Source organism: Schistocerca nitens, chromosome 8 (assembly GCF_023898315.1).
Source record: "Schistocerca nitens isolate TAMUIC-IGC-003100 chromosome 8, iqSchNite1.1, whole genome shotgun sequence".
In the NCBI taxonomy this organism is placed as follows: domain Eukaryota; kingdom Metazoa; phylum Arthropoda; class Insecta; order Orthoptera; family Acrididae; genus Schistocerca; species Schistocerca nitens.
The window spans coordinates 35,441,357-35,455,876 of record NC_064621.1 but is presented as its reverse complement, the minus strand read 5'-3'; the positions used below and the strand labels follow the sequence as shown (position 1 = coordinate 35,455,876).

Below are 14,520 nucleotides of genomic sequence, written 5' to 3'. Positions count from 1 at the left end.
GCCCATAACACTTTTTGAACTATGATCACTGGCTGCAGTGAAGACATCAAAAACTTACTGGTAGATCTCGACCTTTGTCTCTTGAATACTGGTGACTCCACTGACTTCAGCGTGGCACATGGAAGTTACTCAACCATTGATCTTTCTACTTGCAGTCCTGGTTTCCTCCCATTCATCCACTGGAGGGTCGATGACAACCTGTTTGGGAGCGGCCACATCCCAATCCTCCCGTCCTTCCCCAAGCGTCATTCCCCTGGGCACCCTCCTAGATAGGCACTACACAATGATGACTGGGATGCTTCCACCTCTACTGTTGTTCTGAGCTCCCCATTAAATAGAGTCATTGATGGGGCTGTCCAGAATGCAACATCAGCCATTTTATTGACAGCTGAATTAGCGATCCCTTATTCTTCAAGACCCCCCCCCATCGGATAGTATTACCTTGATGGACCTTGGAAGACTCCAAGGCCATTACAGATTGGAGGCAGGATATTCAACGCTGTAAGGGTCATCCATCAGTCGAGCTCCTCATTGTCTTTAAATGGCTCTGTGGCCAGGTCTGCAAGCAAGCAGAAGCAAGAGTGCTTTGAATGGTATATTTCAATCATTGGACCACGTATACCCCTTTCGCAGGTTTGGGTGAAGATCAGACACGTCATTGGATACCTGTCCTCTGCAGGTGTACTGGGTATTTCCTTGAATGGTGCTGTTTTCACTGACCCAGAAGCCATAGCCGAACATTTGGGTCTGCATTATTGGTGCGTGGCCCCTTTAATATGACCTTGCACAATCCATACCACAACTATTATTAGGACGGGAAGTGGGATGGCGAATTATGGTTGGTAGTCGTACTTTGGTTTACACATACTTAATTTATTAACATAAGGTTCCTGCAGATCATTCCCCACAATATTCACCACAAGCAGCAGTTACTTGGTATAAGTTCTTATTGACACAAAACAAGTATAACCATAAAGTGCATGTAAAACAGTTCAGAAACAACTAGCAAACACAGTATTGCCGTGGCTTCGCCACACTTAACGAAAGCTTACAACTGACAGTACAGTTCCTATCAGAGTGGGCCAGCCACTTAATTGCATTTGAACGCTACACGGCCCTACATTGCCCAAACAACTTCCCCTCATGTGGTTAACCACAATTCCTTAGAACATAGATATGTAACGGGAGCAGGAAAGATTGCCGTGAAACAAACCCAGATTACACTTAGTTGCAGGTCTATTTGTTTAAACATCAGAAAATCACAAATTACAAAACGCGTTTTACCCGCCTTGGTGGAAGGAAAAGATATACTAATCCTTTTGTATGGGGTCTTCGCCCAAAGCAATCCGGCCGTGGCAGGGTTACGTAAACACAGCAGGGCCTAGGCTGCGGGCCACACCTCACTCCCCGCCAAGGCGTTGGCACTTACAGCAGCTTTTGACAAACACAGGACAACTGCAACTCTCTGAAACACTCACAAAATACAGGGAAGAATCCTTGCATCAGACATACGTGCATCAGTCTACAAAATGTTCCGTCCACAGTAACCACCGACCTTTAAATTGAAACAAGGACGGTTCACCAACAATAATAATATCACTTAGGTGCACTTTTCAATCACTTAATACAGTTATAACTAAGACTTCACTGCGAAGCCGACATTTTACCAGCTCACACGGAGTTCATCCACATTCTTTTCAATTAACGGCTGTGTAAGTTCCACAATCATCTAGCGAGTGAAACGCCTCTCAACGCGTCGCTCAACCACATACAGTAACGGCCAACGTACTTGACGTTTGCACACAGCACAACACAGCGGCTCAAACAAATTAACCACATTCCTTCAGGGACCTTTCCCTTCATAGAAATCACGAAACTTGGATCTCCGAGCTGCCCCAAAACACAGACTTGCCGACCAATACAATTGCGCGGTATATCATGCTGATACGGCACTCCTTTCTCCGGAGACGTCCCTCGTCTCTCTATGTTTTCCTTTTGAAAGCTAACGGCCGACTCTTGAAGCCCGCCAACCCGGAAGAAAGCCACACGATATGCAAAGATCTCATGTACCCTCCAAAATCGATCGCAACGATATAACGAGCGTACCCAGTGCTGGCGCCAGTCCGCCAGGGCTCAATTATGCTTGGGCCTCTTCATCTGAAAACTATCAACCTGTCTTTCATGTCCTTAAACAGCAGATAGCACTTATCTTTCACTACATACCACCTTGATCACTGCAATGCTCAGTAAGTGAAATTTTTCAGTGCCCTAGCCCTTTGCTCTGATACAACCCCAGGACCAGATCACATCCACCAGAAAATGCTCAGACACCTAGCAGTGGATTATCTGCGTGAAATCCTGCCATCTTCAACTGTATCTGCAGTGAGCGTGAGCTCCCATCTCAATAGCATCCTGGTACTGAAACCAGCTAAGCATCCCTAGAGATGGACAGCTATCGCACAATTAGTTACATCAATGTTCTCCGTAAGTTGCTTGAACGCATGGTAAGCCAGTGGCTGTGATGGCTCCTTGATTGTTGGGGCCTTGTGGCTCTGTCCCAGGGCGGTTTTCACCAAGGCGATTCCACTGCTGATAATTTGGTTTGCCTGGAGTCTGACATCTGGACAGCTTTTGAGCGACATCAACGCCTTCTTGCTGCCTCCTTCGACCTGCAAAACACTTCCGACATCACATGGAAACACCACATCCTAGCTACATTATATGCATGGGGTATGCGAGACTCACTTCCGATTTTTGTCCAGAACTTCTTGTACCATACTTCCCACGTTCGAGTTCGTGCTGCCCACAGTACCTCCCATAGCCAAGAGAATGGGGTCTAGCAGAAGCTGTGGGATCTTCAATATCACCATCCTTGTATGCTGACAATTTTTGCTTTTACTATCCCTCCTCTGGTGTGGGTGCTGCTGAACAGCGAATGCAGGGTGCCATTCAAAAGACGCAGTCATGGTCCCTCAACCACGACTTTCAGTTTTTCGCCACCAAGACTCATGCCACGTACTTCTGTCACTGTCGTACTGTTCATCCACAACTGGAACTTTACCTTCACCTTCACTGCTCAATGTCGTGGAGACTTATCGCCGTTTCGGACTCTTTTTCGATGCCTGGCTGATGTGGTTTCCCGATCTTTTCCAGTTTAAGCACCTTAATACAATTCGCTACCTCAGTAACACCAGCTGGGATGCAGTCTGCACTGTCATTCTGCAGCTTTAGAAAGCACTAATCCTGTTCTGTCGTAATTATGCGAGTTCTGCATATGGTTCAGCATCATCCTCAGCATTGCAGTCACTGGACCCGATATACGATGGTGGGACCTCACATGCTACAGGGGGCTTTCGAACTAGCCCTGTGAACATCCGTCTCTTAGAGGCTCAGATCGCTCCACTATGGATCAGGTGCCAACAACAGCTGCTCAGTTATGCTATACATGTTCACAGCTCTCCTAAGCATGCAAACTACTGCGTCCTTTTCCTAATAGGGAAGACCACCTCCAACAACAGAGACCCAGAACTGCAGCCACAATTGCAGCTCGACTGCTGTGTCTCTGCTATGAACTCCAGTTCCTCGACTGTTACCTCTTGTCTGGGAACAATTGTGTACGCCACATTGGCGTGTACCTCGATCTTGCAGCTTTCTCGATTTATCCTCTGGACTGAAAGATTAAATTGACCCCATGGTGTTTCACCGCCTGTTTATGGCTGTCCTTGATGCATTTCCAGGTTCGGAAGTGGCATACACTGACAGTTCAATGGCTGATGCTCAAACCGATTGCAAAATGCAGTGAACTACACTCCTTGTTGAATAGATGCAATGTCTTCACTGATGAATTGATGACCATCAAACGAGCTCCTATCTAGCTCGTTCTTGCACAGGCAAGATGACTCTAATCTGAAGCGACTCCCTGACCAGTCTTCAGGCTACAGAATTCTACCACACTCGTCATCCGTAAGTCACGAAAATCTAGGATCTTCTTTCTGACCTCCATCAAACTGGATGGCCAGTCGTCTTTATATGGGCCCCCTCGACTTGTTGGAACCTCAGGGAATGAAAGTGCTGACCACGGAATAATTGGCTATTTTGCCGATTTAGGAAATGGAGATCCCAGAACTGGACCTTTGGTCAACTCTACGCCATCAGTTGTTCGGTGCCTGGAACTCGGGATGATTTGACCTGGACCCCCAAACAAACTGAGGCCAATAAAGGAAAGCACAACCACTTGGCAGCATTGCGTTCACGCTTCTTGCAGGGAATTCGCTTTTGTTGGCTAAACATCGGCCACACTTGGCTCACTGACAGACACATGCTCCAACGCGAGGGGCCTCCTTACTGCCAATAGGGTGCCCTCCTGACAGCGGTCCACACCCTTCTAGACTGCCCAGATTTGACTGCTTCGTGACATCTTAAACCTCTTGACATGCTACCTCGGGGTATTAGCGGCAGTGGCACAGCGGCTTGACTGGTTTTATGTTTCACCTCCGAAGGTGGTTAAACCTCCTCTCTGTGAGGTGGAGTACTTTGGTCTCATTGACTGCATGAGGGATTTGAGCGGCACCCCTCGCTTGCTCTGGCCCAGGGGTCCCATGGCGGCCCTTACTTGGCGACCTGGCCTTGCCTTTAACGTTCCCACCTTTTTATTCTCCTTGTCTTTTTTATGTTTGCCGTTTTTAACGTTTTATCTTTACTAAACTTTTATTATCTCTTCTGTGCTCCTAGTTTCTTTGGGGTAATGGACAGTGAGGTGGTGCTGGCGCGATGCAGAGTCCACCATCCCATACTATCCTCATAGGACCTCTAGCTGCATTCTGGGCAGAGTGGCTCACGCACCTTACCCCCTCTCACTCCTCTCCTACTTTTCCTTGGTTTTATCTTTGTCTTATTGTATCTTGCTTACAATTAGGCTTCTCAGGATATTCATTTTGTATCCTTCTTCTGAGGGCTATTCCCGGTTCGATACATATAGGCTGAAGGGACTGATGACCTCGCAGTATGGTCCCTGTAACTGCAACAGTCATCCATCCAACCAAATGCAATGTCACGCACAGCCGTAGAGAAATGTTGTTAACAATTTGACCAAAACCACATGTATGTGAGTGTTGCTGATCCAGTATACAGTTCATATATTTCACCATGTGATTTCCAACGTTTCAGCAAGCTGACAGAGAATCTCTGGGAAAGGAATTTTCAGACACTGAGCTCGTTCACATAGCGATTTTAGAATAGCTCCATGATCAAGGAGCGGATTTCTGTCGTCGAGAAACTGAACGATTGGTAAAACTTTCCGACTGCTGTCTGCAGGGACTTGGTGGCTATGATGAAGAGTAATGTCAGAATGTGGTGGGAGAGAACATATGTTCAAGGCTTCAACAAGAGGACCTCTAGGGTATGTTGATCCTACCATATTCTGAGTCAGCCATCGACCAAGGTATATTATAGGCTATTGTTGATTTACTTTCAGGGGTTGGCAATTGGGACGAATTGAAAACTATTTGGAGGAGAGAGACTACAGTGTGTGTGTGTGTGTGTGTGTGCATTCCTAAGGGACCAAACTGCTGAGGTCATCGGTCCCTAGACCTACACACTGCTTAAACTAACCTAACGCTAAGGACAACACACACAGCCATGCCCGAGGGAGGATTCGAACCTCCGGCGGGACCAGCTGCACGATTAGTGACATGGCGCCTCCAACGGAGCAGCCACTCCGCGCGGCACAGAGACTACAGTATAATATGTGTAAAACGAATTTGACTAGAGGTAGGGAGATGCTGAATGTAAGGCTTTTGGCTGTCAAGAAACAATGTGTGTCACCTTCAACGATTACTGTATGAGAATATTATTGAAGACCTTTTACAAAACCCAGACGAGGTCTAATCACATGTATAGGTGTTTGAGGTAGCAAAGCTGATGTCTAGACGCTCATGGGCGAGAAAGTGACTGTAATTTAGGGTGACAAAGCAAAAGCAGAAACGATGAACGCGGTTTCAAATGTTCCTTTACAAATGTAAATTCGAGGGTGTTACCCTAATTTGATTCTTCCGTCACTGCAAGGATGAATGATATGGAAATTAGATGCGTTGGATAGCTGAACTCACTGAAACTGAACAAAGCTCCAGCCCGATTGTATCGCTATATAATCTACCATAGATCCCTCGAATGAAAACTCGTCTACAAGAGGCATAGCAAAGTGTAACGTCCAATATCCGTGACCCATATTTGCTGTAGTATGTTAGAACACATAAGAAGTATAATTTTATTCGCCTTGTGACTGTTCCCAAAGCCGTACATTTGTACAGTAATCTTGCGTATCATATCTGCGACACCTTGCACTGATTCACTCTTCCTCTATTTCATATTACTTTAACGCTTGCGGAGAAATTTCGCGCTATTTTGCTTTTTATAGCGCTGTAGGGGGCTTTACTGCAAGAGATGATACGTCTGTGAGTTCCTCAGCGCGTCTGTAAACCTGAAAAACGTGTTCGTCTCCCCAGTCAAACGTAATTTTGTTACCTGCAGTGACTGACCACCTGGCCAACCACGCATGTTTGCTGATGATACCCGGTCATCGAACGAACACATTATGTCCTTATCCGAATTACCAGAAAACATCAGGATCTGGCTGTCTGACTAACGCAAACTACTCCTTTTAAATCGCAATTTGCTCTAGCAACTCCCTCTTGTCTGCATTCGACTGTGCTACTTCATTAAGTAAAAGTGGCATCGCATGCTACTGTAACGGAGACGCATTCCGAGGAGGGAGTTGTCGCTGAGTTTCCTTTCGCGGAACTGGCAGTGAACAAAAGCACGGTGAGCCGATGGGCGAAGGGGCTGTCATCGAAAAAGGACGCGAAAACCTGTCAGAACTCCCGCACGCCGGCCGGCCACACACAGCCTCAGGAAATTAAAGAAACGGCTTCAGTGTGTTCGTCGTCACAAAAATGCAAACGAACTTTTCCTTCTGCATAACAACGCAAGAACTAACACAGGTGTGCGCACCCGAGGGGAGCTCACAAAACTACACTGGACTCTTCTTTCTCATCCACCGTTCAGCCCGTATCTCGCACCTTCCGACTTGCACCTGTTTGACCCAATGATGGATGCACGCAGTACGTGTATGATGGAGATGTTATAGGTTGGCTCCGACGTCGACTAGTAGAGTGGTACCAGTCAGGTGCGCAAGCCCTAACAGTAAGGTGGCGCAAGTTCGTCTCATCGAACGGAGATTATGTCGAAAAACAGGGTTTTGTAGCGAAATGAGAGGGAAATAATGTGGTGTATTCGAATCCTGAATAAAACCAACCTGTTTCCAGAAAAAAGTTTTGCATTAATCATTGAACACTTTTCGTAATTATTGCGATTCTTTTTCATTGTGAGCTTTCTGTCTCTGTGTGATGTACGTATTTCACGCACCCGAGTCTCTGCAGAGATCAGTAAATGTAAGGAGGTAAGCCTGGTGCCAAACGAAAATTTCACCTGGCTGTTCATTTTCTTCGAGCGTAGGAACGTCGGTTGTAGCGTTCTTCAGAAAAAGAGACAATGGCGCTACGCTACTGATTAACGCTTTCCTCGTATCCACGGTCTAGCCGGCCGGTGTGGCCGTGCGGTTAAAGGCGCTTCAGTCTGGAACCGCGTGACCGCTACGGTCGCAGGTTCGAATCCTGCCTCGGGCATGGATGTGTGTGATGTCCTTAGGTTAGTTAGGTTTAATTAGTTCTAAGTTCTAGGCGACTGATGACCTCAGAAGTTAAGTCGCATAGTGCTCAGAGCCATTTGAACCATTTTTGAACCACGGTCTAAGCCCTGTATAACTAAAATCAGCAAGGGTGCAAATATGGACCATGAAAGCTGCCTCGTATGATCAAGTGACAATTGTTGAGTTGAAACAAGAGGCTTTTCGTAATGGGTCAAGGGATAACGTGCAAAACATGAACAGGCTATGTGTATTTACTATGGATAATGTCCCAGATCATTCGGTTATTACAGTAAAAGGCAGACGAAAGTAAGCAAAAAAGCCGAATAATTGGCTGTTAATACATCTCGAACGAGATGTTGCAGATAATAAGGAAGGTGTAGTTCTTGAAACTTTAAAAGCTCTGAAAGTCATCATTTACATATAATTATTATAGGGTTTCCAGAAAAAAATAACAGCACAGCCATTTTATCGCTACGAAAATAAGTTGGAGATAACTCAAGGTCTGTTGTAAAAGCAACAAAAACTTCGTTGTAGAAAAGATCAGAACTTAGATAAAGCGGTATTTGACTCAGCTAACTTGCCGATCGAAGGTAACTGTGACATCGAAGAGTACCCCTCCGTGAGGCAAAAAGCCTTTCAGTCAACTCCTGCTGCAAAATGGCGTCCTGTCAGCACAACGAGTACTGTCACTTCTCTCTGTTTTTTGAAGTTAAAATTATACTTTCTTCACCATTGCAAAAATACACTCTAAGATAAAAGAAAAATAAATAAATGAAAAAACGACGCACCACGAATGAAAGATCTAAAAGGGACGGATATCAGTTGATGAGATGCACAGACAAACAAATGATCACAGTTTCAGAACAGTTGTCTGATTTCTCCAAGAGAAAGAGCTTTACAAAGGGAGCACGTCAATAACGCGTTGGTCCACCTCTGGCCCTTACGCAAACAATTATTCAGCTTGGCATTGATCGATACTGTTGTTGGATGTCCTCCTGAGGGACACAGTGCCAAATTCTATTCAATTAGCCCCTTAGATTGTCAAAATCCCGAGCTGGTTGTAGTGCCCTGACCATAATGCTCCAAACGTTCTCAATTGGGAAGAGATCCGACCAACTTACTGGGCAAAGTAGGATTTGGCAAGCACGAAGATATCGTAGAAACTCTCGGCGTGGGTGGGCGGGCATTATCTTGGTGAAGTGTAATCCCACGAAGGCTTGCCATGAAGGGCAACAAAACGAGGCGTGGAATATCGTCAACATATCGTTGTGCTTGAATGGTGCCACGAATGATAACCAAAAGGGGTTCTGTTACAAAGTGAGATGGGACCCCAGACCATCTCTCCTTTTTGTCGGGTTGTATGGCGGGCGACAGTCATGTTGGTACTCCATCACTGTCTGGGGGACTCCAAACACATCTTCGGCATGGAATCCCATCGACTAGGGCAGAATTAATGAGCCTCACTTCGAACTCAGCACCTAAGACCAGAGAACACGGTACCAACCTGACTACCACCTGCCGCACGGCTCGACAACCAGCAGTGGTGTTCGGGAGTTGGTTGTCCAACCTTGCAGCATAGTGGGACATCGACGATGTTATACGCCCCTTTTCGTTGCTCTTCATATCAAGTCACCATGGGTTCAAATTTCAGCAAGATAATGGCTGCCCGCACATGGCGAGAGTTCCCACTTCTTGTCTTCCTGCTTTACAATGCCTACTTTGGCCACCAAGGTTGCCTGATCTTTCCCGAATTGAGAACCTTTGGATAGTTATCCGGAGGGCCGTAAAACCAGTTCGGAATGTTGACCATCTAACGCGCCAGTTTCTTAGAAAATGACACGATGTCCCTCAGGAGTATTCTCAGCAACTCTGCCGATCAGTACCAAGCAGAGTAAATGTTTCCACATGGGCCAGAGGTGGACTAACGCGTCATTTGCGTGCTCAATTTTTGAAGTTATTTCTCTTTGATAAATCATCCATTTGTTCTGAAAACTATTGTAATCCTTCGTTTGTCTCAGCATGTGTATTACATATACCGATTCCAGTCTCATTCGTACCATAGCCTTCCTGGAGTGTCGTTTTCTTTGTCTTAGAATATAGTCTGGTAATCGGACTTGGTCACAGTATTGCGCCCGATACAGTAACATAGCGCTCTTACTGTCGACAAGGTGAAATAACTTTAAACCAATGGAGTAACGTAGGTGGCAGCTGTTATTTTCAAGCCGTTCCAGTGTCCCCCAAATGAGCGAGGGCAAATCTGCCACAATAACAGCTGCTCCACTATGTTAGCGCTCGCGGCTAATTACAACGTAAAACATGGAATTAACACAATAAACATATTTGAAACGCTTGTTCCATGATTCCTCGTTGACTGACTGTGATATGACACACGAACCAAAGAAGAATCTGTGACCTGTTTAAGTTAGAACAATGAATATCAAGCGCTTCACTCGAGGAAGTTACTGTTACACATATGTGTGCCACCAGAAAGTTTATAATATTGTTATGTTGTCATTGTCGCCTTTTGACTGCAAAATTATTTATCTGTGCAATGCTCGACAGCGTGGCCCCCGTTAAATGGAAATGCTGCAAAATGCAAAAACAGAGCGTATACATAGAACGGCATTCACATTATGCCATTCCAAATGAAAGTGTATAAAATGCATATTTGAACCATCAGCTGCTTTTATTTTAAACCAAAATATCAACAGGTTTCGGTCCATCTTCACGGATAAGTATTAGAACGGTTTAAGTAACCACATTACATTAGTCATTACTTACATAATGTGCAGTGCATGCCATGAATATCAATATATGGTGCAGGACTTTTAGCAGCAAACATATGAATACTAAATGTACACAGAGCAGTACTCATACAAATATAAATGAAAGTTACATAATAAAATAAAATTTTAAAATTACACTACTGGCCATTAAAATTGCTACACCATGAAGATGGCGTGCTACAGACGCGAAATTTAACCGACAGGAAGAAGATCCTGTGATATGCAAATGAATAGCTTTTCAGAGCATTCACACAAGGTTGGCGCTGGTGGCGACACATACAACATGCTGACATGAGGAAAGTTTCCACCCGATTTCTCATACACAAACAGCAGTTGACCGGCGTTGCCTGGTGAAACGTTGTTGTGATGCCTCGTGTAAGGAGGGAGTACCATCACGTTTCCGACTTTGATAAAGGTCGGATTGTAGGCCGGCCGGAGTGGCCAAGCGATTCCAGGCACTACAGTCTAGAACCGCGCGACCGCTACGGTAGCAAGTTCGAATCCTGCCTCGGGCATGGATGTGTGTGATGCCCTTAGGTTAGTTAGGTTTAAGTAGTTCTAATTTCTAGGGGATTGATGACCTCAGAAGTTACGTCCCATAGTGCTCAGAGCCATTTGAACCATTTGAATCGGATTGTAGCCTACCGCGATTGCGGTTTATCGTATCGCGACATTGCTGCTCGCGTTGGTCGAGATCCAATGACTGTTAGCAGAATATGGAATCGGTGGGTTTAGGAGGGTAATATGAAACGCCGTGCTGGATCCCAACGGCCTCGTATCACTAGCAGTCGAGATGACAGGCATCTTATTCGCATGGCTGTAACGGATCGTGCAGCCACGTCTCGATCCCTGAGTCAACAGATGGGGGGACGTTTGCAAGACAACAACCATCTGCACGAACAGTTCGACAGCGTTTGCAGCAGCATGGAATATCAGCTCGGAGACCATGGCTGCAGTTACCCTTCACGCTGCATCACTGACAGGAGTGCCTGCGATGGTGTACTCAACGACGAACCTGGGTGCACGACTGGCAAAACGTCATTTTTTCGGATGAATCCAGGTTTTGTTTACAGCATCATCTGTTTGGCGACATCGCGGTGAACGCACATTGGAAGTGTGTATTCGTCATCGCCATACTGGCGTATCACCCGGCGTGATGGTATGCGGTGCCATTGGATACACGTCTCGGTCACCTTTTGTTCGCACTGAAGGCACTTTGAACAGTGGATGTTACATTTCATATGTGTCACGACCCGTGGCTCTACCCTTCATTCGATCCCTGCGAAACCCTACATTTCAGCAGGATAATGCACGACCGCATGTTGCAGGGCCTCTACGTACCTTTCTGGATACAGAAAATGTTCGACTGCTGCCCTGGCCAGCACATTCTCCAGATCTTTCACCAACTGAAAACGTCTGGCCAATGGCGGCCGAGCAACTGGCTCGTCACAATACGCCAGTCACTACTCTTGATGAACTGTGGTGTCCTGTTGAAGCTGCATGGGCACCTGTACCTGTACACGCCATCCAAGCTCTGTTTGACTCAATTCCTAGGCGTATCAAGGCCGTTATTACGGCCAGAGGTGGTTGTTCTGGGTACTGATTTCTCAGGATCTATGCACCCAAATTGCGTGAAAATGTAATCACATGTCAGTTCTAGTATTATATATTTGTCCAATGAATACCCTTTTATCATCTTCATTTCTTCTTGGTGTAGCAATTTTAATGCCCAGTAGTGTATAGTATTTATCTTCCATTATGCTTTGGCACATGTCAAACCTAAAAATCATCCGACTGCCTGATAAAAACAAGTGAAGTATACAGGGGTACGAGGTAATGAAATTAAACTTCGCACGATGAGAGGGTATCTCGTAATATTTCTGCGATTACAAAAACGAATCAAATTTACAAGTAATCTGGCAGTATGAGCAAACTTACCAGTACGATGCTGACCCAGTCTGGCATGGAACCATGAAGTGATTCGGTTGGAAAGAGTGTTATAAAGCCGCTGTATCCTCTCATGAAGCTATCTGGCCCATGTCATCACGCACCAGTTCATAGGGAGATGTACCGCATGTGGGCGGCCATTGTCCTGTTGGAAAATGGCAGCCCAATACTGTAACATAAGAGGTAAACATGAGGAAGCAGGAAGTTCACGATGTACCGTTGTGCCATCACTGTTCTCTCAGTCGCTACCATCCGTGCCCTATACCCGCTGCCTCCCCACACCATAATGGCAGTGATAACACCTGTGTCCTCTCCAACCCAGTGGAGAGTTGTGGAGCTGTGGAGTGTTGCGGCTAGGACTTTGGTAAATCACTTGGGCTTGATTTGAAATAGCTCACTCCCTGCAGCTATTGGAATAACCTGGCTAAGGAACTCTCTAGTACTTGCTCACCTTTCCGTCCAGGGCAGATTCTCCTACACTTTCATCAGTACGTGCGGCTGTTCTGTATCATCGAGTTTTTTCTATGCGTGCATGTGTGTTAATCATACTCATCATTTCAGCCTCTGTCTCGCCACTGTGTCTTCATCGCCACCGCCAGTTCATCTGTATTTCACCACCATCACATCATCCTGGACATCGCTGCTATCACCCTTGTCACATCTGAGACATTCAGTCGCCAGCCACCGACTTATGTTCCACCACAGCTCTTCACCATCATCCTCAGCGTCCCTCCAGCGGCTGCCCACACCAATCGGCGCCTCTCATTACTGTCCGCCGTCATGGATCATCCCACAACGTCCATCATCTACACCTCCTCATGTCCAGCTTCCACAGTCATCACTCTGAGTACGTCATCCAGTCCACCCCTACACATTTTCTCTCTATCTACAGTACTCTGACCCATCACAATATCAACATGTGCACCTTTATTCCTCTCACATCTCCCATTTCTCTCTCAACCATGTCCCCACATCTATCTCTGCCGCCTGAGTAACAACCCACTGAGCAACGGTAGCAACAAATGATGTCACAGTCATCCCTTCCGTTTTCAAGACCATCACCACACAAACCTCTGTAAGCCATGTAGAACCTGCATGACTCGCAGCTAACAATCTGCCACCTCACCCCTCCCCCCCCCCCCTCCCCTCCATCACACAACCGTCCTCCCACCTGTAAGGTTGTAAGACGTCGTGGTCTCCTGACCTTCATTGCTTACATATTCCACCCTCACAATCATATTCCGCACATCAAGACGCTTCGTTCGAACCCAAACTCGATAAGATAAAGTCAGTGTTGTATGAATTCATGTAAATGATAGGCAAATAACAAGTAAGCGCACCGTGGTTGAAATACTCGAGGCTGGCGTAAACACACACATTCCAGACATGACAGTCACAGGAGCTTTTAGTTCAGGAGAGCAACTGCACGCCAGGAGGCCGGTCACAACCTATCTACGTCGGCCGGTGGCCGCCCATGGAGCGGACAGCGTTTGCCTGAGGGAAAGGAAGAACGACCCCGTGTTCGGCTTAAAAGCAAATTCCACTACATTGTGTGGGAGCGGCCAGCCTATGCATTCTTTACACATAGCATGCAGTTTCAGAGATTTTCACAGGGAGACAGCAAACGCCAAACACCTTAAACGAAACGTCATTCTCCCGTTTTAGAAGAGCAATGCTGATTGGCAGATGATGTTTCTGACGTCTTGAGCTGAAGGAGTAATGGAAGAGACCGAAAGATATTCCCCTTCACGTCTGGCGTGTAGAGGGGCCGTTCCATTGTCGTTCTTGGAGCGAGAACACGTAACGAGAACGTGCGCGCTCGTACGAGTACTCAAAGAGCGAGGAACAAGTCTCTCCTCAGTACTTCGCTGGGAGAGCACCTCTGTCGAGAGCGATATTGAGTCCTTGCGATTAAGTGTTATTCACTGTGTTGGCCGCCACACTTATAGTGCGGTGTGAACGGACAGAGTTATAGTTAAACGCCTGCAAGCGAATTTTTGAGTGGCATCGCGGTGGACCGGTTATCTGACCGGTGTACCACGCCAATAGTTAGACTAGGGGCGAATAGGAGTCCTTGACTTC

At 46.3% G+C, this 14,520-nt stretch overlaps 1 long non-coding RNA gene across 1 annotated transcript in view; it reads right to left on the bottom strand.

Annotated features, from left to right (window-relative positions):
• Positions 1-910: 910 nt before the first annotated feature.
• Positions 911-14,520, bottom strand: part of LOC126199307 (uncharacterized) — a 34,624-nt gene continuing 21,014 nt past the window's right edge. The window contains exons 2-3 of the long non-coding RNA XR_007540149.1: positions 12,430-12,607; positions 911-1,465 (exon numbers count right to left, since the gene is read on the bottom strand). This is a non-coding gene — a long non-coding RNA (uncharacterized LOC126199307). The remainder of the gene's footprint in view (positions 1,466-12,429; positions 12,608-14,520) is intronic.